The following is a 24,944-nucleotide window of genomic DNA, read 5'->3' on the forward strand; positions in this document are numbered from 1 at the left end:
AGGCTGCCCCGTGCTTCCCAGGACTCTGCTTGGAGAGAGAACGATGCAAATATCAGCTCCTGCATCCTGACAAGCCTCTGCAGGCTCTGCTCTTCCCACATGTGAAATCCCAAGCTCCTGTTCCTGAGCTGTGTGTGGGAAGTGTCCCAGGTCACCCACTGCAGGACCTGTGGTGCAGGACAGCAGCAGGAGCTGTGTTTGCTGGGACCATAGAGCTCTTGGCAATGGAAGTCACTGCCCCAGCCTCAGTGCAGCCCCCAGCCACCTTCCTCCTCCCCCTCCTCCTCTGTAGCCCCACACCAGGTTACAGCTGACGGAGAGATCCCAGATCAGGAGATCACGGGGTGTGCCAGCTGCAAGGCAAATCCCATGACCAGTCAGAGAGCCTTGACAGGTCTCTGGGATGGCAGGGATCCCTGGCTGGAATTCCATGCCTTCCATTGTGCTGGAGTCAGCTTTGATGAGCAGAACAGCCCTGTCTGGCTGGCAAATGTCTGCCAGTGACCCACAATGCTTTTGTTGTCTCCAGAGCAGCGTCCTGCCTCATTGAGTAGTTACCTTCTCCTTGCATCCCTGATCCACGATAGGGCAGTGATGAGACATTTGTTTTGTAAGAGTATTCAAATTCTCCAAGCTGCTTACAGACATTCACTTTCAAAAGTGAATGAGATGAAATTTCCTGAAGATGAGAGTCTGTGGGTGCTGCTCCAAGTGTGGAGGCAATTCCACTCAAACCCATTCCAGATCTTCTTCTTCTTCTTCTTCTTCTTCTTCTTCTTGAGTTTTTCTGCCTGTTACAGTTCGGGTTCATTACTTACTGATTGCACTATTGAGCACTCCTTTTTGGACATGAGCCCTGCATGGGCTCTGCTGCCTGGCTGGGATGAGTGAGGGATGCGAGGAGGGACAGCTCAGCCCCAGCAGCACCACTTCCCTGGAGCTCGGACAGAGCCTGGAGCCTGGACAGACCCCAGAGCCTGGACAAACATCAGAGTCTGGACAGACCTCAGAGCTTGGACAGAGCCCGGAGCTCAGACAGACCCTGGAGCCCAGACAGACCCTGGAGAACGGACAGACCCTGGAGCTCAGACAGACCCCAGAGCTTGGACAGACCCTGCAGCACCGCCCCTGTGGGCAGCCACGTCCCTGCTTTGAGCAGGGAATGACGAACTCTTGCCAAATGGGCAGGAAAGCTGCCTGGTTCATTACTGCTTATCTCCAACACTTGTGCTGTCAGTGCCCTGGGATCGCCTGTGTCACCCAGCGTCCTTCATTTGCACCGGCTCCCATCAAAGCGGTGACAAACGAGCGCTCCTCAGACCAAGCTTTCCCTTTCCAGCTCTCCCAGTGCCCAAGGGGACTCACCCAGCACAGGCCAGGCCCACACTGAGAGCAGCCCTGGTGCTGGCTGCCCTACCTGCCCTGCTGGGCTGATGGGGCTGGCCAGGAGTGACTCCTTAGGGAGATGAGTTGGGCCCTTTCCCTTTTCCACAGCCACTTTCCCTGTCTGGCCTGATGAAAGGGCAGAGCCATTGCCTAAACACTTTCTGTCCTGCCACCAACCCCACCAAACAAAATCCCCCCCTCTGCTGGGACAAGGACAGACACACCTGTGGCGTCTCACAGATCTTGTCTGCCTTACACCGAGGACATTGCCTCCTGCTGCTCTCCCTTCCAGGCCACATGGAGATGGGGAGGACTCGGAGTCCGGAAAAGCAAGTGGAAAGAAAACGGGTTATTTTCTTCAGAGGGACAAACAAAGATAAAGGAGATGCTTTGAATTTTTGCACAGGTGAAGTATGTGGGGAGGCAGCAAACGGAGTGTGGCCTGAGGTTGCTCCCAGGAAGCAGAGAATAGACATCAGATTTTAATCTAAACCAAGGAAGTTTCATGTTAAACAGTGCCCTGGGAAGCTGTGCTAAGCTTGGGTGGAATCCTTCCTTCCTTCCTTCCTTCCTTCCTTCCTTCCTTCCTTCCTTCCTTCCTTCCTTCCTTCCTTCCTTCCTTCCTTCCTTCCTTCCTTCCTTCCTTCCTTCCTTCCTTCCTTCCTTCCTTCCTTCCTTCCTTCCTTCCTTCCTTCCTTCCTTCCTTCCTTCCTTCCTTCCTTCCTTCCTTCCTTCCTTCCTTCCTTCCTTCCTTCCTTCCTTCCTTCCTTCCTTCCTTCCTTCCTTCCTTCCTTCCTTCCTTCCTTCCTTCCTTCCTTCCTTCCTTCCTTCCTTCCTTCCTTCCTTCCTTCCTTCCTTCCTTCCTTCCTTCCTTCCTTCCTTCCTTCCTTCCTTCCTTCCTTCCTTCCTTCCTTCCTTCCTTCCTTCCTTCCTTCCTTCCTTCCTTCCTTCCTTCCTTCCTTCCTTCCTTCCTTCCTTCCTTCCTTCCTTCCTTCCTTCCTTCCTTCCTTCCTTCCTTCCTTCCTTCCTTCCTTCCTTCCTTCCTTCCTTCCTTCCTTCCTTCCTTCCTTCCTTCCTTCCTTCCTTCCTTCCTTCCTTCCTTCCTTCCTTCCTTCCTTCCTTCCTTCCTTCCTTCCTTCCTTCCTTCCTTCCTTCCTTCCTTCCTTCCTTCCCCCATCCAACATCCATCCATCCATCCATCCATCCCCCATCCATCCATCCCCCATCCATCCATCCATCCATCCATCCATCCATCCATCCCAGCTATTCAGTGATTTCATGGAAGGAAATCCCAAAGCTGTGGGGCTGTTGGGAGCTCAGGGTCACACAGCCAGGCTTTGGGAGGTCAGAAGCCCGGATTACAGTGGACAGTTGCCTGCTGCAATCTGTACTTTACAATGGACACACCTGTGGCTTTACAGGGCTCTACCTGCTCTGCTTTCTGATTTCAGGTGTACCTGGCTGGGATTTGGAGGAGGTGTCAGAGCTGTGGTGTGACAGGGAGAAGCCTGGGCACACCATGTCCTTAATCTACCAAAGGTTTGCTCTGTGTGATCACTGTGCAGTGAAGGCCTGGCTTTGGGCTCTCAGGTTTTTCTTTTGGGGAGTAAATTCTAGGCTCAGAACTTAGAAGGAATGACCCAGAAGCTCTTTTTGAAGCCAAAAGCTGTCAGCCCAGAGGCTGGACATGCACTGATGTAACCCAGTAATTTTTGTTGTATTATTGTGTTGTAACCCCTGCTTTTTGTTGTTACTGAGTCTGTTCCACAGACATAGGAAGCACTGTCCTGCTCTAGGGCCAGGGTGCACCCTGTCCCAGAGACAGGCAGCAGAAAGGCTCCAGAGGTGGATTTCCTAAGGAGAGAGAGGGATCTTTGAATGTCTGATGATCAGGGTAGGCTGGGACAGCCCTGAAATTCAAACTGCTGCCCGACCCTCCCAAAGAGAGCCATCAGGATGCTATTTTATCTCGGAGCTTAAAAATAGCACATGGTACAAGCAGTTGTTATGGATCTGCCTTTCATCAGGACACGGGATTTCCCCTTACCTGCTACGGCCCTGGCAAGGTACCCAGGCTTGGGAGGCTGGGAGAGGGGTGGGCAGAGGGTGCAGCTTAACCCTGCCTGGATGGGGTGTGCCCCCTCCCACACCTCCTGCCAAGGGTGTTTCCTCCCTCCAGTGACCAGACATGAGCCACACCTATTTTTGTTTTAATTTAGTCACTGTGCTTTGATTTGCTTATCTGGCATGCCAGCGTGTCCCATATTTTCATGATTTAGTAGCTCTGCAGCTCCCTCTGGGCAGATGGGTGACACAGAGCCCTCGGGGACATGCAGGAGCCTGGCTGTCAACAGGCAGGGGCCAGTGTCCCTCCTGCCTGCTGCCCGGGCTCACTCCCAAAGCACCCTGTAATGGCTTCTCCCTGAAGAGCGAGGCTGGATGTTCCTCCCGCGTGCTTGCTGTCTCTGCACCAACCCAATGTCACCTCACACTCGTCCCAGGGAGTTTCAGCCATGGGAAATGGTTTCACTGAGGGCAAACAATGGAGCTGACAGTGGTGGTGGATGAGGGAACAGTGACCTGTGTCACCCACCTGGATTTGTGCAAAGCGTTCCACACTGTCCCACATCACATCCTTGTCCCCAAAGTGGAGGGACAGGGATTTCCTGGATGGAGCACTCCGAGGAAGGGGCTGGATGGTCACACTTAGCTGTGGTCACTGGCTTGGGGTCAGTGCAGAGCAGTGACAAGAGGGACACTCAGGGGTCAGGAGTTCCAGGGCGTAAAGGGGCTCCAGGAGAGCTGCAGAAGGACTGGGGACAAGGGAAGGAGGGACAGGACACAGGGAATGGCTTTAAACTGCAGGAGGGTAGGTGTGAGTGTGGGCAGGCCCTGGCACAGGGTGCCCAGAGCAGCTGGAGCTGCCCCTGGATCCCGGCAGTGCCCAAGGCCAGGCTGGACAGGGCTTGGAGCAGCCTGGGACAGTGGGAGGTGTCCCTGCCATGGCAGGGGTGGCACTGGGTGATCCTTAAGGTCGGTTCCAACCTAAGCCAGTCTGTGATTCTGTGACTGCAGCTGTGCCTGCTGTAAAAACACATCCCTTCATCCCTCACCGTCCTGCTATCTACACTTCATCCCTTTATCCTGTTTTCCTGCTCTCCTCCTGCCCTCCTGCACACGCAGAGGGCTGCCTTTCTGGGCCAGAAGGGCCACGGAGGATTAGGAGCAGCAGCACGAGTGGTCCCTGCTGTTCGGCCACCTGGAGGGGCGGCTGGGCGCTCCATCTGTCCCCGGGCCCTGCTCTATCAGCAGCCTCCTTCAGCTCCTTCACAGCCACGCGTGCTGTGCCACACAGGCGTGCACACGCTCCCAGGGCTTCCTCTCCCGCTTTAAATATCGCCCTTTCCTGCCCCACATCACCCTTCCCAAAGCTGGGATCTCCTTCATGCCCTTAGCCTTGTCTCTTCAGCTGCGACCGCTCAGCCCCACTCAGGCCTGTTCCCTCAGCCGTGTCCCCTCAGCTCCTGTCTCCCCTCAGCCATGTCCTGTCCCCTCAGCTCCTGTCTCCCCTCACCCCCACTCAGCCGTGTCCCCTCAGCTCCTGTCTCCCCTCAGCCATGTCCTGTCCCCTCAGCTCCTCTCTCCCCTCACCCCCACTCAGCCGTGTCCCCTCAGCTCCTGTCTCCCCTCAGCCATGTCTTGTCCCCCCAGCTCCTCTCTCCCCTCACCCCCACTCAGCCGTGTCCCCTCAGCTCCTGTCTCCCCTCAGCCATGTCCCCTCAGCTCCGTCCCTCTCCTCAGCCCCGTCCTCTCGTCCCCATCCTCCATCGCCGCCCCTTGGCCCCACCCAAGCCCCGCCCCCACCACTGGCCCCGCCCCAGCCCCGCCCCGCGCCGCACCCAACCGCTCTGCCCGTTCACCGCAACGCCGCCTCCGCCCCGCGCGGCCGCGCGCCGCCCGCGCTCGCGCTGATTGGTCGGTGCCGGGCGCGGCGCGGCGCTGATTGGTCGAGCGGCGCGAGCCCCGCCTCCCCAGCCAGCAGGGTAGTGCGCTCGGCGCGCGGCCAGCGCGGCTCCGCTCCCCGCTCCTCCTCCCGCCGGGCCCGCAGGGGACAGCGACACTCGCCAGGCGCCTCCGTCCCGGCGCTGCCCCGCGCCCCCGCCGCTCGGTAAGGCCGCGGGGAGGGGGCTGCGGCCGGGGACGGGGCGCGGGGACACCGCGCTGGGGGCGCTCCGCCGTCCGACGCGGCGGAGGGGCGGCCCGGGCCGAGCGGGGGCTCCGGCCTCGCCGGTGTCCGGGGGGCCGGGGCCGGCCGGGCCGGGAGGGGCTGCGGGGCTTGGGAGACGTGCAGGGAGCGCAGGGAGCGCCCGCCGCATCCCCGAGCATCTCCCGGGGGAGCCGGCGGAGGGAGCGGGCGCTGCCCGGGCGCGGCTTTGTTGGTCGGGGGCAGCGGCCGGGCTGGGTCCGGGGGTCGGGGGGGCTCCGGGCGTTCCCCGGCCTTGCTCCCGCAGGGCATCTTTGGGCCCGGCTGCCCCGGGCACACGGAACCGCGGGTTTCGCTCAAGGGCGACGCAGCGGTTCCGCAGTTCTCCTCGGGACGGCTGGAAACTTCGCGTGCCGCCTTCGCGCCCCGTCCTGCCCCGCTGGCCGCCCTGGGTCCCTCGTTCCCGGCTTTATAAGGAGGGCGGCGGGCTCGCAGCGGGACGCGGGCTGGGGATGAGCATGGGCAGAGCGCGGCTCGGAGCGCTGGGTGTGGCGGGCCGGGATGCGCCAGGCTCCATCCAGGCCTCTGCTCAGTCATCGCAGCGCAGCCCGGCCACAAACGCAGCGGGCCCGCTTTCGGGATGAGCAAACTTCTCCTGCGGAGCGCGGCCGGGCTCCGGCGTACAGCAATCGAACAAATGCTCGCCACGGCGCCGTGCGGGGCTGCTGTTAATAAGTTTAGCTCACAGCGGTGAAGTTTTGGGTTCTGCGGATGCTGTTCTGCTGCCAAAAGCTGCTTCTAAGTGTATCCTGGTAGTATGAGTGTTGTAGGCTCTGCCTCTCTTCGCGGGGTGTGTTAAAAGCCCGCTCTGTGAACATACTGAACCTGAATTTAGAGGTTTAGTTCTCTTTTCTTTAGGTGGTTCTTGATGTCTCCTTCTTGATGGTTCCCCTCGCTTATTTCCTTCCCCTGATTCCTGTATGGATTTAGCAGATTAATCCATTGATTTTAGAGTTTTTAAAGAAGTTTTTATTTATTTTTAAAGCTGGAATCATCTATTCCAGCCAGTGAACCATGTTCTTCCCAGTTTACAATTCCAGCTGGAAGGCTTCTTGAATAATACAGTTGCCATGCAAGTCCTGCTCAGAGTTTCAATGTGGAGTAACAAGCCTTGCTCAGGGCCTCCTCCTGCTCTGTGTATGATGCTGCTGTAGCTTCGTTTTGTAAAATGAAGGGACAGGACTGCTCTGGAGTTTTACAACTCTAAAGCTTCTTTTCTGCTTGCCAGGGCCTAATGTCTCATTTGATATGTTTTGCTGGTATTGTATCTATAAGTTGCTGTTGCAGCTTGATGAACTCCTCCTTTATTTGAGAAAGAGAAATTGTAACTCAAAATTATTAAGGTTGACAATACAATTATGATAAAGGTGACATTGGCTGGACAGACCTGTCTGTCGAATTCACTTTAGGGGCTTTTGTTTGTTTTTCTTTGCAAGAAGCAATGAAATTTCTGATTATCCTTCCAGATGCATTTTGCAGGATTCACGGGCTCTTTTGAAGTTTTAATTTTTTTATTCTTTTGTGCCTTCTTGCATCAGAAGAGATGGGCTTTTTCAGTTTGAAAAAGAGCTTAACTTACTTGCTGTTGCAACAGCAGTAATATCCTGTGTCTTTTGTTTTGTTTGGTAATAATTACATGTTAGTGACAAATAATAAGCTTGAAGCAGAATAGCTGATCTGTTTGTGACTGTGATTGTTGACTCTGAAGCTGAAGGCCGTGGATATTATTAAATCTGTTTTTATGTGTCTTGCAGAAATGACATCAGGGAAAGATCAGATAATACAAAGAATGTCAGTGGTTTGAAGATGCCAGCCTGGGAGTTCAGCTAGAGCCCAGTGTTGCCATGGGTACAGTTTGTGGGTCACCCTGGTTCCCCCTGAGCCCTCAGCTGATATTAGGAGAGGATTATGTCACTCCTGGCCTTAAAGAACAAACGGGGAGGCTGCTGGAGGACACCTATGGCAGCAGATCCTGGCTTTATCAGCTTGTTCCTCCAAAGGCAGGGCTGTGCCAGGCACTGTCCTGTGCTGCCCACTGATGCCAGCAGGCTCCCAGGAGCGGGGACACCGTGGGACACCAGGGCTCCTCTCTGCCAGTGCAGCAGATCTGGAGATCTGCTCCAACAAGCTGCATGATTTGGCTGTGGGGAGCTTTGAAGGCTGTGGGTGCTGTGGGAAGCGATGAGAGCAGCCATGTGTGGGTGAGCACTGGAGTGGCCAGGGGGTGAATAATCCCACCAGGGGCTCCCAGCCACTGCTGGAACCCAACTGGAGTTACTCTGGTGAGCGTCATTTACAGGTGGCAGTACTAATTGTGAACTCTATGGGGTCAGTGCACTCGTCTGTTCCCTCCCAGGGACACCAGGCAGTTTAAGTCAAGGTTTTAAGCAGCAGAGGATTGCCCAGACTGTTCTGTGATGATATGACACACCCCCACGCCTCCAGCAGCCTGAGCAACAGTGAGAACAGAAGCAAATTGGGTTTTGGAGGGGCAGAAGGTGAGGCTGAGTGGAGGCTGGGGCAGGACTGGATTTCCAGCCTTAAGCTCGTTATGTGCAGTCTGAGGAGTGCTCAGTTGAACCAGATGAATTACGTATTCCTGCTGGTAAAAGGGCTGACACAGCTGTAATTTCAGCCAATGGAGCTGTAATTATATTTGAGGTCCCAACCCCTGTAGTATTTTAGTGGTTGACTGTCTTCCCTAGAAATAAATTAATCTGAGCCATTCAGTCAGCTCTGAGTTCTGGCAGAGTTCAGGTCTGGTTTACACCCATTGCATGTTCTTGCTCTTGTGTACCTCAGGCTTAAACTCACCTGCTGTTTGCTGAATCAGTGATGTCTCCACCACTCAGTTCTTGGACTGCATTTGTCTCTCTGCACCGTGTCTTGATGTGCAAGCTCCCAAATTCTGACCTACACCAGACTTATGACTCAGGGAAACCACTGGTCAGACAGGGTTTAGGTCTGTCAGGGTGAATTCAAGCTACTTGCAATTCACATGAAAGTGATGGTTACTTGAAAGCGAAATAATGTGTGACTATACCTTGGTTTGGTCCAGAAAAAACCCAAATAATTTATTTTGCTAGGCCAGACATAGATGGGAAGATAAAATTCCAGCCTCCTCCGCTGAGAATGAAGAGTTCAAGGCGTGTTACTCATCGTGTTGTTGCGAGTCAGATTGCAGACAACAAAATTATAATTTGTGTAGGTACCTGTGGAGTTTCAAAGGCAAATTGAAGAAGCTGATAGTGCTCTAAAAGGCAGAGTTGTTTCCTGGAACTCTTGAGTTTGTGCTTCCTGTCTCAAATGAAACAGATTAAACTCTTGCTTAGTCAAATGTCTGTGTCCACAGCTTCCTCGTGCTTTAACAGCAATTGAACTGATTATTTATGTGCTCTCTTCCTTTCCTCCTTGAAGGCAAATGAAATTATAGTCAGCTGTAGATGAGAGAAGCCAGGGGTCTGTGATTACAGCACGTGGGAGGGGGCAGAGAGCTCGAGCCTTGAGCCAGAGCCACTAGAGCTGCATCATCTCCGCAGAGTTCATCTCCAGGAGAAGGGGTGGATGTCCTCTGGAGCAGGTTCAGGGAGGTGGTGGAGAAGCTGGGCTAGCAGAGCAGGAGGGACCCCTGCATCCCGTGGGGGGTTTCACCTCCTCCAGCTCAGAGAGCAATTCCATGGCTTGCGCACAGGGGAAGGAATTTCTCGTGGGAAGAAAAGGTCAGTGAAATCAGTTGCTGTAGATGTTATGCAGATTTAAACTTGGTAGTGAGAAGAATGAAATACTTGTGGCTCACACTGGTGCCCTGTGTTGCTCTGGGTTCTTAATATTACGTTAGAAATTATTAAATATTGAATTTATTTAAAATGATGGGGAAATCTGACCCTGAAGGATTATGAACAGACATTGGTGTGATGCTCTAGCACTCTTAAAAATTACATCAGGATAGTGCTGAGGATTTGCCCCAAACAAGATCAGCCTTGGACTCCTCTGAGTAAATTACTCAATTTTTTGTGTTGCCACAAGAGCCCATATTTTGGAATGCTGGAGAGCAAAACTTTCTGTAGTTGCTGCTGGAGAAAACACAGGAGACACCGAGTTCATGGGAAGTGTAGGTTACTCCCTGGATAAAAATGTCTGTGCATGTAAATGATGGTGTATTCCACCAACATAATGCACATTGTTCCCTGGAAGTGTCTGCTGGAAGCTGGGAGGGTGCTGGGTTATTTATTCTGTGCTCCCCTGGAGACAGGGAGGGAAGGGGCTGGTTTCTTCCCTCTCTCTCAGAAAAGGCTGCTCCTTGCTGCACTTTTAATCCTTGCCTTATTTTATTTTACTCCCTGCCTCTTAGAACTTTTCTCGGGTAGAGTGGCAACTGCTGAATGGGTAGTTCCTCCGGGGAGTAGAAAGATAGCAGCACTGAGATAAAACTCCCAGTGTCCCTGTGATTTGAACAAAGCTGGCAGACGAAAACAAGAGTTGTAGTTGCGCTGTCGAGGGAGGTTTGTGTAACGCAACAGGCCCTGGATTAGCTTTCCTTTGCCAAGGTTGGATTTCCAGCCTCCTGGAGCTGGAGCTGCCCTTGTAAAGGGAGTTTAACACAGCCAAGCAGCGTGCTGGAGTCTGTCCCCTGCCCAAGAGTGGCAGTGTGGGTGGGAGGAGGTTCAGCCCCAGGTGTCCCCAGGCAGGTGACAGGTGACGTGCCGGGATTAAGGTGGGCTGAGCAGCGCTGCGTGCTGGCTATCAGGCTACTCCGAGGAGCTTCTGGGACAAGTATGCAGTTAATCACATCCATTAGCATGATTAAAATCCTGATTAGCCTGTGTCACTCACTCCCATTTTCCTCCTACACTTCGCCCTTTTTATCCAGGGTGTTTTCAAGTGTGAGCAGCAGCGAGGCTGGGAGTTGTGAATGGATCCCAGGATTCTGGGCTTTGTGTTGGAACAGAGTTCTCAGAAAGCTGCCCAGCTGCTGGCTGAAGAGAACATCTGAGAAATCAGCCCTTCCCAGCTGGAGGAGCCTCAGCAGGACTGTGGGGAGTGCGGCTGAGCATGGAGTAGGCTCGTCTTGCTCACATTCCGTGTCTGGTGTGTCCTGACACTTGGATTTTGACATCTCCATCCCTGTGTGCTGAGGAGCTCCTCGTGCTGCCTGGCACCTCGGGGCAGGGCTCCTCTGGCCTCCAGCAGCCAGGGCTGAATGGGCTGGAGAGCAAGGCCAGGGATGGGATGATAGGGAAAGACAAGGCTGAAATTGAGGGTAGGGAAACTGCACATCAGCTGGTTGGATTTTGACTAGAAGTGGAAAAAAAGACAAAAATGAGGTAATTGTGTAAATTCCTGTGTGCAAAAACTCTTTTTTCAAAAACTTCTCTGGCTGGGGAGGTACTGTTCATTCTCAAACTGGACCTTTTTGGAAAAGCCAACGTCTCTGAGCATTAGGTCATACACTTCCAACACATTCCCGCCTGGGAGTGAGTCATTGTCTTTTGTAAAATTGTATTAGGGCTACATCATCCCCAAAAGCTGTTTTTCAGCTGAATTTAGGGTGTTGACACTTGCTCTAAACAAAGTAAAGCTATGGGAGCATTTATCAGAGCAATTTCAAAGTGTGTTTACATACTCTGGAGTTGGGACTCCCGAAGTGCCGGGGCTCAATTCATCCTTGGGAGTGGAAGCCCTCAGCTCTCACACTGAGGACTGGGGCAAATATCTCCATGTAACTGGAATGATGTTTGTGAAGTGCTTAAAATCCTCTGGAAGGGGCAGGGAAACATCCAGCTGCTTTTACCTGCTCTCATTACTCCCTCCTCCCACGTGTTTCTTGCAGGGGCTGTGGTGTGTTGGCTCTTGGCTGGAGATACTCTGGCAGTTTGTCCTTCCAGGGGTTGATACTGAGGGTTTGTTTCCATATTATGACTTGATTTTCTCTAACAAAACTCGTTTGAGGTTCCAGCCCTCCTCCACTTCATGCTTTCTGTCAGGTTGTTGTGGCAGGAGTTCAGTGCAGTGAAATAGGGCAGTGAGAAATGGGTCGGTGCTCAGGTGGGATTTCTACAACTGATTTTAGAAGCTGCATCAATTCTGTTAAAGGGGAAGTGGAAACAACTGCTTGGAGAAGGGGATGCTGAGCACTCAGCACACTGGCTTTGCTGGGGAAAATGTGAGGGGAAATGCTGTCAGTGGGATGAGTAAGAGCTTGGGGTGAAAAATGCTTGGCCAAGTTTCATTGGGAAGGCTGAGGCTGCCAGGCACACCTGGATCCCAGAATGGTTGGAGCAGGCAGGCGATCACCCAGGGCAGGGTGCCCTGGGCTGTGCCCAGGGGTTGGGGATGTCTCCAGAGAGGAGACTCCAGCCCCCCTGGGCAGCTGTTGCAGGGCTCTGCCCCTCCATGGACAGGGGCTGCTCCTGCTGCTGGGCTGGAACTGCTCTGGGTTGGGTGGTGGCCGCTGCTCCTTGTGCTGGCACTGAGCAGAGTCTGGCACCACCCTCATCTCCACAGAGTTCATCCCCAGGGGAGAGGGTGGGGGTCCTTTGGGGCAGGCTGGTGGGAGATGGGGGGAAAGCTGGGCTGAGCAGAGCAGGCAGGAGCCCTGCATCCTGGGGGGATTTCTCCTGCAGCCTCTCCTCATCTGGGAAATGCTCCAGACCCCAAATCCAAATTCAGCGTTGCTGTGTTTGCTGTTAACTCCATTTCAGCTCATCAGAAAGGGACCCTGAGTGCAGACCTCGGTGAGGACAGGGCAGGAATGAAGCACTTGGGACTGCTCTGAGCAGGATGCAAATGCAGATCTTAAAGTTGTGTTTCACTGACGCTTCTCCTGTAATCCCCTCTGGAAAGCACTGGGCGTTTTTAAGCACCTGACTCTCAGGAGTTCAGATCTGCCTGGGTTCCAGGCACACTCAGAGGAGGAGGTGGGCTGTGGTGAGAGGAGTTCCCTGGCTTAGGCTGAGGGTCCCTGGGAGGTGCCCCTGGCAGTGCCATCTGCTGATGGAGTGACATCTGCTCAGGAAGTTCACCTGCTCCCTTCCCTGTGGGCAAGGACAGCTTGCTGCACACTTGAGGAGAAAATCAGCAATGATGTGAAGTCAGCAGTGATGTTGGATGTGAAATGCTGTTGGAAATACTGAGGAAAACCCAATTGTAAACAGCAGCTTAAAGAAAGTGTTTTTAAATGTCATTGTTGGTGCTGTTTATAGCAGTTCCAAGTGTTTAACTCCTGCCTGTGCCCTCACTGCTCTCTGCAGCCAGGTTCCCTTTGTGGTGCACTGAAATGTTGGTTTTAACACTCAACACAGCCCTGAATTTGGAATGCTAATTTTCCCTAGAATCCTAGAATGGTGTGGGAGATATCTCTCATTCTGTCCTTGCCCTGGGCAGGACACCTTCACTATCCCAGGCTGCCCCAAGCCCTGTCCAGCCTGGCCTTGGACACTGCCAGGGATGGGGGATTTTGGTGTTGTTGATGAGGTGTATTCCTCTTCGGGTTTTTTTTTCTGTTTAACCTCTCAATTTCAGCCATTTCTGTGTTGCAGCTTTATTAAGTGCAGTGCCCTGTTAAAAATGCTCCTTTGCTTATCAGCACTGGTTTTAAGGAAGCTCAGAAGTTTTTCAGCTGTCCATGGATACTTCCACTGCTGTTAATTAGGTAATGGGAAACTTCCAACCTGGGAGAGCAAAGACAAAAATCCCCAAGCAGCTCCAGCAGAGGCTCTGAATGAGGCTCTGCAGACAGGGGAGGCAGAGAATGAGACAAAGAACTGAGTCACCCTCTCTTCCTTCCTTTGGACTCTTGTGGTGGGAGGGAATCGTTTCTGTTTTAAGTCATAAATCTGAGCAATTAGCAAAAGGGTTCTGGGTGTTAATGGTGCATCATTCAAACTCCTTACTTAGCAGGAGCTGTGGATTTAAGTGGTATAAATAAGCAGCAGTGAATTGAATAGTGTGATGGGCTGGTGCTGGATTCCCACTGGGATGCTGTGGCTGCACAGCCCCAGCAGTGTGGATTTCACGGCTCTGAGTGCAGCCCCCAGCCCTGGATCCAGCAGGGGAAGGAGCTGGAGCTGCTGCACAGAGCCCAGAGGAGGCTCCAGGGGGATCCCAGGGATGGAGCAGCTCTGCTGGGAGGGAAGGCTGGGACAGCTGGGAATGTTCACCTGGAGAGGAGAAGCTTTGGGGTGGGCTCAGTGTGACCTTGCAGGGCCTGGAGGGGCTCCAGGAGAGCTGGAGAGGGACTGGGGACAAGGGATGGTGGGACAGGACACAGGGAATGGCTCCCACTGCCAGAGGGCAGGGATGGGTGGGAGATTGGGAGGGCAGGTAGGGGCTGGGCTGGAATTCCCAGAGCAGCTGGGGCTGCCCCTGGATCCCTGGCAGTGCCCAAGGCCAGGCTGGACAGGGCTTGGAGCAGCCTGGGACAGTGAAAGTGTCCCTGCCATGGCAGGGGTGGCACTGGGTGGGCTCTGAGGTCCCTTCCAGCCAAATTCATCCCAGGTCTCTGATTCTGGAGTGATTGCTCAGCTCAGCAGCTGCTCTGGGTGCTGTGTGTGTCTGCTCCTGCCCAGGCTGCAGGATGTGACCCCAGAGTGGAGGTTGGTTCCACCTCCATGGGCAGGGTGGTGCAGGATGATGGACACACCCTCAGGGTGTCCCTGAGCCTCAGTCCTGCATTCAGTCCCCTGGGGTGCCATGCTGTGGGGTTGGCACACAGTGTCCACGTCAGGTGGTCCTGTGACACCACCCCAGTGGGGACTGCAGGGTGCTGGGGGCGGCTGGAGCTGGACTGAATATCACAAATTTGCATTTATAGATGAAACTACAGTGTATGTAATCTGCAGGGTTAATTTTTCCAGGATATCTTCATGCTTAGAGCATGCATATTAATTTTCCTTAGGCTGTATTTTAACCTATTTAAGCATTTACGACATGAGAATTAAAGGATATTTCCATCTCGTGTTCTGAGGGCTGGATTTTCTTTAACTGGTTTTTTTTTTTTAGATAAAATGTACTTTTTTTTTGCATTGGGATTTGGACAGAGCATGTAGGGCAATAGGATCAAGTGTCACATTGGGATTACATATTTGTCCTGAAGTGACCCTCTTAGGAGCTTGCATGGGTGTAATTGGTGAATGACTGGATTTATAGGGATGTATATCTGCATTAGCCCTGCTTTGATGGGACTCGAGCTGATTTGCTTTTGCTCCAAACTATTTTCAGCTTGGGGAATTCACTTTTAAGGAGGGATGCTATAATTTGACTGTATTTTCCTTTAAAAGCAGTGGTGGTTTTGCCAGGATTTAATAGCTGTAAATATGAATGTAGAGCAGTGTTGCACGGTGACTGAAACCCAAATTTATCCCATGAGCTGCAGATTTGAGACCACTGGGTTTTAATGGTGTGGAAAAACCCTTTATCATTTCCAACTTCCCAAGATTCTTTCGTTGCATCAGTCACTGTCTTGTTCTTAGAACTGTAACAAGTCTTTCACTCTGCTGTTCTGCATGATTCTGGTGCCCCTTAGCTGGCAGCTTCAGTGGGATTTCCCTCTCCTGGAAGGAATTACCATGAATTTGAAGGCGTGGGGGAACATAAAGGGAGCTCCTTGCACCTCCAAGCTGGGTGTTCTGCAGTGAAGGTTTTGAAATGAGCAGTAATTGCTGCTGCTGCTGACAGACTCTGCCCCTGGGCACATCCCTGTGTGCTGTGTCTGAGCAGAGCCTGGCAGCTGCTTCTGCCTCCAGCCTGGGCTTCAGAGGGGTTTTCTGAGCCCCCTGCCCTGCTCAGTGCCACTGCAGCTCTGGGACCCTTCAGGTGGTGCTGGAGGAGGGACAGCTGTGATTCACAAAGCCCTGCAGCCCCAGAGCTTCCATTTGCATTTCTCCCCTCCTTACCCTGAGCTGTGTTTGTGCCACAGGTTTCCCTCTGCTCTCTCTCCAAAGCTCCCCGCTGCTGGTTTTTCTCCCATATTTGTTTTCTCAGATCCTGTTTTAGGCCATCTGAATGTATTCAGTGTAGGGTGGCTTTTTTTTTTGCTACAAAGACCTTTTAAAAAGAAAAGGTGATTGGAGCAGAGAGTTTAGCACCCTGCTCCCAGAAATCCTGACTCTGGCTGGCATCAGCTGATGGTGTCTTGTTTAAACATACCACAGACTTGATGTTTTTTCCCCTTGGGGTTTGACTTCCTGTGATAAAAGGAGATTCCCTTTTAAAGCAGAGCTCTGTGGTTATATAATGAGAGAAGGAAATACTCCAAAAGTGACACTGGGAGAATAGAAAAGTTATTTTGGTGGCTGACCGTTAGACAGGAGAATGGGAAATTCGCTCAGGAGGGCACGGGTAACTCGAGTGCTCTTGGGAAAGTGAGAGGAGCACATTTAGGGAATTAACTGAGGGAGTGACCAGGGCAGAGCAGTGCAAGGAAGGTTGTGGTGAGGCCAGAGCTGGCCAGTGCTCATCTAGGATTCCTCTTGGAGGATTTAACCCTTTCCAAACCGCTTTTCCTTCTCCATAAGCTGCTCCCAAGCAGAACTCTCCAAGTCTGACCCTCCAAGAGCTGTGCTGGCTTTGCCTGATGGATTTGAAGCCATGAGTAGAAGTTAATTTTGAATTTGTGCATGTGGCTTTGTCTCCAGGGAGCTAACTAATCCCTCTGCTTCCCCTCTGTGTCCCTCCCAGGAGTGCCAAGCCCTGTGCAGGAGCCAGGGTGAAAATTGCCTTTTTCTGCTGTTGCTGGGATAAAGATGGGAGTTCCCAGAGCAGGTTGCTGTCCCTCAGCAGGGTTTTTGGGATGGGATAAAGATGGGAGTTCCCAGAGCAGGTTGCTGTCCCTCAGCAGGGTTTTTGGGATGGGATAAAGATGGGAGTTCCCAGAGCAGGTTGCTGTCCCTCAGCAGGGTTTTTGGGATGGGATAAAGATGGGAGTTCCCAGAGCAGGTTGCTGTCCCTCAGCAGGGTTTTTGGGAGGCTGGGATAAAGATGGGAGTTCCCAGAGCAGGTTGCTGTCCTTCAGCAGGATTTTGGGATGGGATAAGGATGGGAGTTCCCAGAGCAGGTTGCTGTCCCTCAGCAGGGATTTTGGGATGGGATAAAGATGGGAGTTCCCAGAGCAGGTTGCTGTCCCTCAGCAGGGATTTTGGGATGGGATAAAGATGGGAGTTCTCAGAGCAGGCTGCTGTCCCTCAGCAGGGATTTTGGGATGGGATAAAGATGGGAGTTCTCAGAGCAGGTTGCTGTCCCTCAGCAGGGATTTTGGGATGGGATAAAGATGGGAGTTCTCAGAGCAGGTTGCTGTCGCTCAGCAGGGTTTTTGGGAGGCTGGGATAAAGATGGGAGCTCCCAGAGCAGGTTGCTGTCCCTCAGCAGGGTTTTTGGGAGGCTAGGATAAAGATGGGAGTTCCCAGAGCAGGTTGCTGTCGCTCAGCAGGGTTTTTGGGAGGCTGGGATAAAGATGGGAGCTCCCAGAGCAGGTTGCTGTCCCTCAGCAGGGTTTTTGGGATGGGATAAAGATGGGAGTTCCCAGAGCAGGTTGCTGTCCCTCAGCAGGATTTTGGGATGGGATAAAGATGGGAGCTCCCAGAGCAGGTTGCTGTCCCTCAGCAGGGTTTTTGGGATGGGATAAAGATGGGAGTTCCCAGAGCAGATTGCTGTCCCTCAGCAGGGATTTTGGGAGGCTGGATACACTCTGGGGAAGCCAGCTGGTTTCTGGCAGGGAGTCACTGAGCTCCCTGAGCTTTCCTAGCTCCTGCCCTTGGAGTTCAGACTCAGGCTGCCCACAGCCCCTGCACACGCTGCTCCTGCAGTGTGAGCTCCCTGTGCAGTTGAAATGGAATATTGATTTCCCTGGGCTGGGGTATGCCTACAGAAACATGGAAAATGCCCACGATTCATCAAAATTAAGCTGGTTTTCTTGCTAGTCTGGGGTATGTTTATTTTTTCTGGTATGTAATTTATCTGTAGAATAATTTTTCAGCAGCCAGATATGCTGACTGTGCCTGTTAGGTTTCCCCAGTGAAATTCCCTGGCAAGCTTCACGTCTTCCAGGATCATTTTGAGGTGCTGATGTAATCAAGCCCTTGAATTTGACCTCAACAAGAAATTATGTAGTGCAAAGTTTGCTCTTAAAATCCATGTGGAATTGTTATTTTAGTGTATTTTTCATGTAGCTGTTTGTGCTATTCAGTAACTTTGCTTTTGCTCATTTTGTAATTAAGAGATGGCAGTTTATGCCTGAGGAGGGGGGGAAGCAGGTTACAGATCCTTAACACCTCATCAAAATTTCAGTGGGAGTTATTTTTTCAGCTCTATTTGAATAATTAAACATTGTGCTGAAGTAATTTTGCAAATGTGTGGGGGGGAGCACAAGGAGTAATGAAAATAGTTAATCTAAATGGAAATGCATCAGAGCATCCTGGTTGTACAAGTGTAGCACCCTGCTTTATTCTAAATAGTTATATGACTTAAAAGAAACTTCCCACTTTATTAACTGAGGTGTGCAGCATAAACAGAGATTGGGAAATGATCCTCTGAAAGGCACCAGTGAAGCAGGGGGGCTCTGTGATGGAGGTCTTGTTTAACACAGATCACCTTGAGCAGTGTAATTTTCCATACTGAATTTTTAACCCTTGCTTCAAAGCAAGGAAACCTCCAAAGTGCCTCGGAGGACCTGCATTTTGTCCTTGAATTAGTTTAGTTTTCAAATGAAAGATTGCAGAATCTCATTATTTATCAAACAGAGGCTTTGGATTAAGCTCAGATGTTCCTTTATTAGAGAATTCCAGCTACAAAGGGAGGCTGGGTATCCACCAGCTGCACACTCTGACTGATAACAGGCTTTTCAAAGTAGTTTTCTTTCAGCAATCCTGTTAATGCTTTAAATTCAAGCCTAAACTTTTTTTGTGGGATTAGGGGAAGGAAGAAAAAAAGCTGGATCAGAGGAATAAATGCAAATAATTCAGCACGGACAGCAGAGCAGGAGGGTGAGGTGAGTCAGTTACTGTGATCTGTGTTTGGCAGTCAGCAGGACAGTGTTGCACTCCCCACGTTATGGCATATTAAATCAGAATGTAAAAACGGTGCCAGCAGATCAGGCAGAAGGTTCCTGTGTGTGCAGAGCGGGTTTGGTGTCTGTTCTGTCCTTTGTTCATCCCCTTGGTTGTCACTCTTGGTTGTTGGGGAGTGGGGGCTGTGTCCCCATGGCTTTGTTTGTGCTGCAGCCTCTGAGGGTCCTGGGGGCTGTGTGGGGTTCAGGTCACACAATCCACACTGGGGATCATCCAGTTCCACCCCTGCCCCTTCCTGGAGCCCCTCTGAGCTCTCCCTGGAGCTTCTCCTCTCCAGGGGAGCATTCCCAGCTCTCCAGCCTGGCTCCAGCTCCCTGTGCTGCTGGCTCAGGGCTGGGGCAGCTCTGCAGGTGGGGTCTCACCTGAGGGGCAGAATCCCCATTTCCTGCTGCCCAGGCTGGGATCAGCCCAGGCACAGGGAGTCCCTGGCCAGGCCGTGCTCAGCTTCTCACCCCTCAGTCCTTCTCCCCAGGGCCGCTCTCTGTTCATTCCCAGCCTGCATTTGTGGATTTGTGCTTGGGATTGTCCCAGCCCAGGTGCAGACTGTGCCCTTGGCCGTGTTGAACCTCCTGAGGTTGGCAGAGCCCCACCTCTCCAGGTCCCTGTGGGTGCCCCATGCCCTCCCTGCAGCTGGGACAGCACCCAGAGCTCGGTGTCACCAGCAGAGTGCCCAGGGTGCCCCAGCCCAGCTGTCTAATTTGGCTTTTTCAGGGTCTCTCCATCTGCAGCAGAAAATGCCTTTCCCTCCTCCAAGCCAAGTGCACAGGTTGGCACTGGTGGTGCCAAGGAAATAACCCAGCTCTGAAGTCTCAATACTGGCAAATAAAAAAGATTATCTGTGGCTGCCACTGTCACCTTTGTCCTCTCAGCACAGGGTTTCACACCTGCAGCTCCCACTGAACCCTCCTCTCCCTGCTTATCTCTTGTGAGAGTTTTCTGGTAATCTCTCAAAGTACAGGAGCTGGGATTTCCAGATTAAATGCTTTATATTGTACTCTTGTACTTGATATTGTACTTTTCAGAAGCATAGTACCAAAAAAGGGGGTTGTGTACTGGAAGGAGAATTTTCAGCTGCTAAACAGGGATGTAGGCTGTGTTTTATGGAATTGACTGAAATCTTAGGTTTTTAATGTGGAAGTTGCATGTAGATTGTTTTCTCTCAGCAAGTTTTTACTGAATTCTGTTATTCTACTGATTTATTTTTGAAAATATATTTAAAAAAAGGAAAATGGAGTGTTTTCAGATGCTCACTGGGCTGACCAGATTCAAGGCAGGCTTTTGCTCTCCCATGTCCTTTGTGTAAATTCTGGGTTAATTAAGTGACTCATTCATTCAGTCTGGCTGAGGCTGCACATGATGGGGTAAAGGAAAAAACAAACCCAGCACAGAGTGAAACTCTCTGAGGCATCTGAGCTTCCTTCTGGAGAGTGAACAGGGACTAGGCAGCCTGTGCCTCAGCGCAGATCTCAGGGCTGGGCATTTCACAGAATCAGAATCTTTGATTCCTAAACACTGCAGGGCTTCTGGCTTGTGTCCTCCTCATTCCTGAGGCCTGGCTGTTCATAAATGTCCCTGTGCTGTGATTTCAGCTCTGGGCTGTACAATCTGAAATCTGCACCATTTCAGCTGGCACAGGGCAGGGTTAGGTGGGAGATGGGGCTGGAATTCCCAGAGCAGCTGTGGCTGCCCCTGGATCCCTGGCAGTGCCCAAGGACGGGTTGGAGCACCCTGGGACAGTGAAAGGTGTCCCTGTCCAGGGAATGGGGTGGATTGGGATGATCCCTAAGGTCCCTTCCAACCCAAAACAGACTGGAATTATTTTTGGTTTATTCTGGAAAGTTTCTTGCATGAAACACAGAAGCAGTTCCTGAAACAGAAGTCAAAACCTGGAATGCCTGGTTAGGAAGGGGATGGGATTTACAGACCTGAAAGTAGAACCTGAAAGTATTTACTCTTTCAAACACCAAAGAGGGGGAAAAAAAAAACCAAAACAAAACAAAGAAAAGGCCCCTCCACAACCCCTCCAGAATTCATCCCCTCATGGTTCTAACAATTTGGCTAAATTTTTTTAAAATGCCTTATAAATATTCTAAATCTAAAGAGGTAGAAGTGTAAGAGAAGGGGGGGGAGGAAGTACTGAACATTTTCTGAATAATAAAGTGGATCTTTCTGTAAAACATCTTTACTAATTAATCCAAAAACCAAGCAAACTGAACGACAGCAGCTTGTAACAAAAAGCTTCTTGATGGAGTTTGCTGCTGGGAATGAGCTCATCCTGGTGCCCAGCTGGGCACTGGGCAGGGCTGGAGCTGTTTGCTGGACCCAGCGTGGGCTGGGGGTCGTGCTGGGAGTGTGGGGCCATCCCCAGGGATCTCAGCCTCCAGGAGAGCTCAGCACCAGTTTGGATTGTGGATTTGCTGTGTTTGTTTTTCTGGCAGTTGCACTGATTTGAGGTACATGGAGAGAGCTGGAGAGGGACTCTTTACAAAGGGCATGGAGTGCCAGGGCAAGGGGGAATGGCTTGGAACTGAAGGAGGGTGGATTTGAATTGTTTATTAGGGAGAAATTGCTGGCTGTGAGCATGGTGAGCCCTGGCACAGGGTGCCCAGAGCAGCTGGGGCTGCCCCTGGATCCCTGGCAGTGCCCAGGGCCAGGCTGGAGCTTGGAGCAGCCTGGGACAGTGGGAGGTGTCCCTGCCATGGCAGGGGTGGCACTGGGGGGTCCTTAAGGTCCCTCCAACCCAAACCCCTCTAATGAAGAGAGGTGACAGAAGAGTGAAGAAATGTGGTCCCAATCTTCACTGAGAAACATCACTTAGGTCTTGAGGTGGAGCCAGGCAAGATTGAAATTAAAAATTATATATCAGTGGCTTTTGGCTTCATAATTTTAAGTGACTCCTTTTAAAACATAGTATGGTGATTCAGTTTGCCTTCTGTGCTTTCTACGTGCTTCTGTTTTTAAAATTATGAAATTGTTGCTTTAAAACAAGCAGTTGGTTGGGAAAACTCCTTGTAGTAAGGGCAAAGCCTGAATATTCAACTGGTGCAATGCTTGTGGGGGCTGACCCCGGGATCTTGCTGAGTGGGCATTCAGTGATGTGCCAGAAACACAGTTTGCTTCATTCTAAGACAACTTTAAACACCAGAAGTTGTATTATCCTTTGTTCTTTCAGTTTCTCACCCTGATAAGCTGCTTTGTTGTCCTTGGAGGCGCTGGGAGCCTGATGCTGGTTCCAGGTTAAATTGCAAACTCGGTGTGGAGGGGAGGCCGGAAGGTTTGCAGGCTGCTGCAGCTCCAGTACAAATCTTTTATTTCTGCCAACTAAAGAAATGCTGAGAACAGTGAAAATAAGGGAATTGCATGTGAGACAATGTGTTAGACTTATCTCCCTTGTCACTGGAATTTGTCTTTAAAGCTGTGGGAGAAGGAGCTGGAGCTGCAGCAGCTCCTGCTCGTGAGCGGCTGATGCACCGTGGAGGGGCTGCCTCAAATGCCCAACTCCTGCAGGGCAGGGCTCTGGGCTCTGGCACGGCTTTGGTGTCCTCAGGAGCTGTCAGATGTGCTGCACAGCCAGTGTCACTGCATTCCCAGCTCCAGGGAGCCTTCCCAGCTCCTGGGTGTGCTCCTGGAGCGCTGAGCTGAGCAGGCAGTGCAGGGACGGAGCAGCAGTGAAGGAGCTTTGCCGGATCCTGGAATCCAGGGTGGTTTGGGCTGGAAGGGAACTTAGGGATCATCCAGTGCCACCCCCTGCCATGGCAGGGACACCTCCACTGTCCCAGGCTGCTCCCAGCCCTGTCCAGCCTGGTCTGGGACACTGCCAGGGATCCAGGGGCAGCCCCAGCTGCTCTGGGAATTCCATCCCAGCCCCTCCCCACCCTCCCAGGGAACAATTCCCAATTCCCAATCTCCCACCCACCCCTGTCCTCTGGCAGTGGGAGCCATTCCCTGTGTCCTGTCCCTCCATCCCTTGTCCCCAGTCCCTCTCCAGCTCTCCTGGAGCCCTTTCAGGCCCTGGCAGGGCTCTGAGCTCTCCCTGGATCCTTCTCCTCTCCAGGGAACATTCCCAGCTCTCCAGCCTGGCTCCAGCCCTGCAGCAGTTCCAGGTTTGCCCTGTGCTGCTGGCTCAGGGCTGGGGCAGCTCTGCAGGGGGGTCTCACACACCTGCACACCCCATGGAATCCTGTGGCTCTGGGTGAGTGACCAGTGCCAGGAATGGGTTTGTGTCCCAGCCAGGAACAAGTGAAAGTGTGGATATGTGTATATGAATAGCTGGGCTTTTCTTCTTTTTTTTTTTCTTCTTCTTTTTTGTTAATGAGTCTGAGCTGAACAGTTCTAAGTCCAGATTAAAAGCTGGATGGTATAATTATTTTTTAATTGGTCTTTGCAGTAAGAACCTGTGCATTAAACCGCAGAACTTTCTGAATTCAGTCGCTGTGAGAAATAGAAATCGGGTGGATTATGTATAGTGCTGGAAATTCATTTTACAGGTACCTCTGAAGCATGTTCATTCAGTCATAATTCAGTATTTATTAGTGCAGCTTTTGAAGGGGTTATTTGAGGTTTTGGAGCATTGAGTCTGCACTGATTTATTTGGTTGGGGTGTGAAGTAACACACTTTGTACTGGTTCCAATCTTGATGAGGAAACTGCTGCTGGTCCTGCTGCATTTTCAGGGCAGGAGTTGCTTTCCTTGATAAGCCCAGAAGAAGGATCAGAGCAAACACTTGCAGCAGCTCCCTGGGCTCAGGCTGTCACTGCTCTGATAGCACAGCCAGGGTGGGAGCTGCTCCTCTGCTCTCCCAGGATGAGAGGGGCTGTGGGGTGGGGTCTTTGAAGGTGCTGAATCTCCCCCTTGCTTTTATTGTCCCTGTAGTTCTCATATAGCTGGTTTGTTTACTGTGACTGAGCCTTCAAAAATGCAGCAAAGTGAAAGTGCTCAACTCTCAGGGGGACCTTCTCTCTCTCCCGGTGCCTGGGAGGAGTTTGTAGTGAGCAAGGGACAGGAGAAAGGGAATGGCCTCAGGGTGGACACCAGCAGGAATTTCCCCTGCCCAGGGGGGTTTGGAGTGCCCATCCGTGGAGGTGCCCCAGGAATTCCTGGATGTGGCACTCAGGGCTCTGGGCTGGGGACAGGGTGGGGGTTGGCACAGGGCTCACTCAGTGACCTCGGAGCTCCTTCCCAGTCTCGCTCCTGGGATGCTCCTGGCCTCCCCATAAGCAGAGATCCAGTTACCAGCCTGTCATGAGGAGCTTTCAGCAGCACCCCGCAGCTCTAGGGCAGGCTGGAGGGACAGTGGGTGGCAGTGCCATCCCTGGAGCCCTCCAGGGTGTGTCTGGGGTCTGGGTGTGCCTTCCCCCTTCCCCTGTCTCAGCTCCTGCAGCAATTTGCTCCTGGGATCTGGTTTACCACAGCTGTCTGCACCTTGTTGGAACCTGTCAGCAGCTGCTGGTGGGTGCTCACACTCCAGCCCAGTTTTTCACGCTGAGTTGAACAAATCTGTTTTTTCAGACAGTTGCATAACGGGAAGTGACTGCTCATCTTCTGTTCCAGTTTTGGGTTTTTTTGTTTGTTTGTTTATTTTTTTTTGGCTTTAGAAACTTTTTTCTTTAGAAACGTTAATTACTCTACTTTAGTTGTAAATAAACATCTGAAAGATTTATCAGGTAATTTCAGGGCCAGCCACTGTTGCATTGAATTTGCTAAAAGGTGACACTGCTTAAAAATCCCTAAAATCCATAGTTTTGATGCAGAAAAAACGAATGTGTTGCAGCTCAGTCCAAGAATTTATCCACAAGATGGCTTTGAGTCTTACTCTGAGTGGTTGCTTTTCCAGTGTACCTTTAACAAAGGGAAACTTACCCCTTATAAATGGACTTTTTTTTTTTTTTTGCTGGTGGGTTTGTTTTTCAATCTGAGTCTGAAAAGCTTGGGTAAGGTGAGTATCTTTATGCCTTGGAAACGTGATCTGTGAGCTGAGAGGCAAAGAACTAAATGTTAATGACCTTAACCCTATCTAGGTGCACTGCTCTGGCCTTTATCTCCCAGCTCCCCTTTCCCCAGGTACAGGTATCACTTTCTGCTTGCACTTCCCAGAGCAGATCTGCTCTGATTTTAGCTGGAAATCTGAAATTACAGGAGAGTGTTGGTTTTCTCTGGATCTCCTGCACCCTGGTAGTGCTCAAATTCTTGTTTCTGGGGTGGACAGAGGTTGGTTGTGCTGGGAATCACTCAGA

At 51.8% G+C, this 24,944-nt stretch overlaps 1 protein-coding gene across 6 annotated transcripts in view; it reads left to right on the forward strand.

The window, feature by feature from the left end:
* Positions 1-5,449: 5,449 nt before the first annotated feature.
* Positions 5,450-24,944, forward strand: part of MAP4 (microtubule associated protein 4) — a 152,002-nt gene continuing 132,507 nt past the window's right edge. For 5 of the 6 annotated variants that reach the window (XM_084213525.1, XM_084213526.1, XM_084213529.1 and 2 more), the window contains exon 1: positions 5,450-5,554. The gene's annotated coding sequence lies outside the window, so the exon portion shown is untranslated. The remainder of the gene's footprint in view (positions 5,555-24,944) is intronic. The other variant, XM_084213530.1, reaches the window with a different exon arrangement.

Source organism: Fringilla coelebs (assembly GCF_963513975.1).
Source record: "Fringilla coelebs genome assembly, chromosome: 1".
NCBI classification, from domain to species: domain Eukaryota; kingdom Metazoa; phylum Chordata; class Aves; order Passeriformes; family Fringillidae; genus Fringilla; species Fringilla coelebs.